This window comes from Corvus cornix, chromosome 1 (genome assembly GCF_000738735.6).
Source record: "Corvus cornix cornix isolate S_Up_H32 chromosome 1, ASM73873v5, whole genome shotgun sequence".
Lineage (NCBI taxonomy): Eukaryota > Metazoa > Chordata > Aves > Passeriformes > Corvidae > Corvus > Corvus cornix.
In genome coordinates, this window is record NC_046332.1 from 41,987,142 (window position 1) to 41,992,155 (window position 5,014).

Consider the following 5,014-nt stretch of genomic DNA (forward strand, 5'->3'; position numbering starts at 1 on the left):
CTGTCATATTCCAGTAATTTCTAACAATAGCTCCATTTACTAGGTAATAATGCAGTTAAAGCCCAATGTCAAAAACAGAGACCAAAAGAAGATCCTGCTTTTGCAAATTGTCATGGGAACATTCAGTAGTGTCTTCAGAGAAAGTCTAAGGGGCACATTTCTAATGGAAGTCTGCAAATGACAAACCAAGAGGAGTCTGTTAGGGAAAAAAACAATTGTAGTCAAAGATAATATGTTTGTAAAGAGATTTCAGACTTTAATTAAATTAATAAATATATAGTTTGATTAAGAAGTTTTAACACCTTTAATTTAGATTTTTTTTTAAAAATGTTATTGGTATCATATTCCAATAGCTTAGAGAGAAAAAGAAAAACTCCTGGATCAATCATAACAAAAAGGAAAAAAATACCAATTATTTTAATTTTTACTGATTTAAAAGTTTATTTTGTTATTTGGGAAAGTGGCCCCGAGAAAGCTGATTGACAGAAGTGCTCTTGAACTCATATTGTTATAAGTGTCTTCCTGTTCTTCAGTTTGGTCTGTAATATGTTTCAAACACAAGTGTTCATCTTTCCTGCAGAAGTGATCTTCAGGGACTGCTTTTCAGCATGCTTTTATGTTTCACCTAAGAATAGCCAGACACTATTTAAGCAGTAAAGGACCATCAACAGGAGACGACATACTTTTGACGTTCCTCTGTGTATGAAGTGTAGAAATTGCATACCTTATAAATGCCACAGAGTTTTTCATAAAGTGAAGGTAGGTTCTTTCCTCAAGTATTATTTAATAAGGTTCTTGGTGTTTTCATCAGAATTGTTTTTTTATTTTAAAAGCTGTTTTAATTGGTAAAACATTGCTGTCTATTCCACCCAGAACACTTCTTTTGTCTTCCTTTGTTCAGCTTTTCTACTTCTACCACCTTTCCTTCTGAAAATTTGCATTTCTGATTGTAATTTTTCTTATTTATCTGTTGTCTTGGTTTTGATTGAATGCCCATCTCTTCATTCTAGAAAAGTTCCTGCCTGAAACAACTACATGTGCAAAAGGAGCAGTGAATTTATTATGGGAACTTGGAATACTTCCATCATATTCAGAATAGGTATTCCACCTCATCCGTTAAAACATAATTACCTCATCATAGATGATATGCCTCATTTTTGTCTAGCTTGTTATCTATGCCTTTTTTAATTTTATTAAAATGTCTCTGAATAGGTTATTTTACTATCTTGCCCTTTCTTTTTGCTATTTTTACTCAAACATCTCTGAACATGGTATTTATATTGCCTTGCAAATTCTTTTTGCTTTATTTACTATGGATTTTAAATTTTCATTTCAGGCACTAAGATGCATCACAGTACTGAGTATACAGCACAAGTTTATTGACAGCAGCCAATTCAGGATCAGTGCTGTTCTCATCTGGATTTGGCAGGGCAACTGTGTTTTAATATATTTATGATATAAAAAATAATATTCTCTGAGCTTATTATAAAATCCACTCAATAGCTTAGAGACAATCAAGGAGCTCCAGCAAAACATTCCTCACCATTCTAAGCCTCTGCCCCCCAGTCTTTTGTGAGATACTCATTCGTGTCTCTGATCTGATCAGTTTGCATGGCCCCACAATAGTGAGGTCAGCAATCTCTAAGATCAGGGATTTCTGGTAATACCAAGGAGCTGAAGAGACTTGAGGGAAAAAATAAATAATTGGGTATCTGAAATAGTGTTGTTCAAGTAAAAATATGTGACAGTCATCTGATAACTCATATTTTCTTTCTTTCTTCACTTCAGACTGCATGGTGCACAGGAACAAATGACATACTTCTCCATGAGAACTGGACACAAATACCTGTAGCCGTTTACAAAAATTACCACGCTACGAACCTTCCCCAAGTACTTACATTTGCAGTTGTGCAATGTCCTCTCCTCAGGTCAGCTTCAGCTTCTACTCCTAAGGGAGTTATTCTTGTCACATGAATGCTTATGCTTTGCTGACTTTTGTACTGACTGTTGAAAGGCAATTGCAGGCGGTGCAAAACAACGCTCTGATTAACATAGTTGTTATGATTTGAGCCAAGAAGGCCTGCTGGAAGTTTTTCCCTTTCATTTTTGTTCACTTTTGGACTGTGTTCTTAGGAAAAACAATCCCCATTTCCAGCGAGTTTAGATGATACCTATATTTAACACTTCTGTCAAACTGCTATATTGAGATCCCTACTAACTTTAACTGCTTATGTAAGACAAATTATTGGACGCTAGCTGCAAGATAATAGGTCCTTTACACAGACTAAAGCAATGCCCTCTAATTTTACTAAATAAAAACTCTGTAAAGTAGTGTTCATTAACTAGCTCTAAATGTTTTCTGACTAATCTTTCCATGCACTACCGATCTGTAATATGCTTCATAAAAAATTATGGTTCAAAAGGTTCAAAAGAAACTGATGAAAATTTTAAAAAGCCAATTCTTTTATAAGAATTTTTCCTAAGAAAATGCCATTTATCTCCTTTCCAGAAATAGAAAGGCCCCAGTCATCAATGAGGGTATCAATCCAGTTCACTTGACACTTTCTTGATTTTGAATGTGGTGAAAAGAGAATATAGCAGAGTATCAGAGAAAATTGATTTATTTCGTAAGAACAGGCCTGAAATATTATATAGAGGTCTCAGTACCAATGCATAATTGGTATCATGTAGAACACTGGACTAATGGATTAGATCTAAATAAAATGGATCAGCAGTGTGCTTCCAAAGTGAGATTCATGCTCTTCTCTGGATTCTCAAGGAGTGGTCTTTGGAGATCTTGAACTGTACCACCTTAGATGAAACTAAACTGGATGAGGAGCTCCAGAAGAATGGCTGATACACTCCATCAACCAATGGTCACTCAATCCACCAGGCCAAAGTAGAATTAGCCTGAAGTAAAGAAAGAAAAAAAGCAACAAAAAGCCAAACTGAAAAAAAAGACTCCAGAACTTTACTGCCAGTTGTTTTCCTTACAGATGGTACACTCCAACTGGTCTGTCACTGTGTGCTAACATAGGAACAGCCAGCTGCTACTCCTCTCAGAGTTACAAGTCCAGTCCCTTCATAGGAGCCTGAAGGTATTTAGAACATTGCTTCACATCTACCTGGGATACATATTACACAAACATTTTCTTTCATCATACATGATGCCACAATTGAATGCATAAAGAAATTAATGAAAATGAAAAACAGTCTTAAGCCTAAATAAAGATGTTTGACTACCCAAGGTGATCATAAACTATGAGACTTCTGCACACCCTCTGCCTGTGCATTATACAGGTAAACACTGTGGTTGAACATCAATGAAAGTGGTTTGGGGTTTTGTGGGTTTTTTTAGGTTTGACCTGGTAAAATTTAGTCATTACAGTATGAAATAAATGAAAAAAAGTAATCAGAAGAGGTGTATGTAACTGTATACACACTTGACCAGTGATGGCCAACAATTGAAACATGTTTTACCCCTCAGGAATAACAAATAAAATCACCCTCAATATTTTATACCCCGGGCAGCTTTTATTTTCAACTTTTGAACTCCTTTTTCATTGCTACCTCTGAGGAAAAACTTGCCTCAGAACAATGTAAGGTAAAGAGGGAATGGCAGCTTGAAACAAGAGAGGATTGCCACTTTTCATCATAAGTCTGCCAAGCTGACAGCCAGAACACATTACCAGCTAGAAAATTGTCCTTGGAGAGGCGTTTTGGTCTCCTTCACCATGAGCACATGTGCAAAGGTTGTATTAGAATGCATTTATATATTTTGCTTTTAAATGTGTTGTATTTGTTTGAGTTCAAGTGATGTCCATGGACTCAGTGTACATCTTAAGAAATCTTCCCTGTCTCGTCTGTCTCCCAGTCATTTTTACAAGTGAGCTGCTGATGTCCCAGACATTCTTACAAAGGGTGAAAGTTTCCAGATGAAACCTCAAGTGAACTGTTCCCATTATGGTTCAGTAAATGCCTTCCCAGATTCTTCCACACAGAAGAAACCTCATCTTCTCCTTTGGAGCCTATTACATACTCTGTTTGCAAATGTTTTTTTCTTTACCTACCGTTCAAATCTTATCCTGCAGGAATAGCTTTTAAGGCAAGTAACTTCATCAACAATTATGAGCAACTACTTGAGAAAAATTTTCATGTTTTCAAGGGGATCTATAGAAAAAATTGTGTCTTTACCCTACCAAGAGGAAAATTCTGTAGGCATGAACAATACAGTAAGAGAATAAAAACAACCAAACACAAAACAGAACAAAAATAAACCAAAACAAGCAAACGAGTCCGATGGTAAGCAGCATTTTTTTCAGGAGGCTGATATAATTAGGTTCCTTGGAGGGCCACGTGCCTGATGAATTGTCTTAGTAAGGGGATTATTCTCTCTCACACAGTCAACATTTTCAGTGACCTGACTCACAGGAAGTTTTGGGCCTGGCAAATCAAACTTTTTTGTTTCAAGGCTGTACAAAGAAATACCAGTTCTTGATTATTTGCACTTCTTGTGAAACTCACACCTAAGGAAATTCATTACTCAAAAGAAATGTTGTCCCTTTTTAATAAAAAACTAAACTTTATTTCACCAGATAGATTCTGGTGGATATTAGCCATATGCAACATACATTTCTCCCACATCACTGTTCTTACCCTCAGCAAAGAAATACCCTAAATACAGAGCTTGCTGTTGCATCACAGAAAATAAGGAATCTAGCAAATACTACAGAGGACTGCATGCAGTATACATTTTGAGGAAGCGCATTCAAAAAAAAAAAAAAAAGGTTGATTTTTCCTCTTAGTTTCATTTGAATAATCAAACTCTAAATTGGTGCACTTAAATGGAAGTCATGGAACTTGGAGTGTGATGGAGGAAGCAGTAATCAGTTTGAAAAGATGTTGAATCTCTGATGAGCGTTGAATATGTCAGATTAAGTAATGTCCTAGAAAGGGGGGTTCCCTGAACAACTTATAGTCACTTTAAATTATTCTGCATTTCAAACAGGAAATC

General features: G+C 35.9%; 1 long non-coding RNA gene across 1 annotated transcript; it reads left to right on the forward strand.

Moving 5' to 3' along the window:
* The first annotated feature begins 377 nt into the window (after nucleotides 1-377).
* Nucleotides 378-1,912, forward strand: LOC120410147. Its single transcript, XR_005602111.1, has 3 exons — nucleotides 378-759; nucleotides 1,011-1,099; nucleotides 1,789-1,912. It is a non-coding gene; the product is annotated as an uncharacterized LOC120410147 (long non-coding RNA).
* The last annotated feature ends 3,102 nt before the right edge of the window (nucleotides 1,913-5,014 follow it).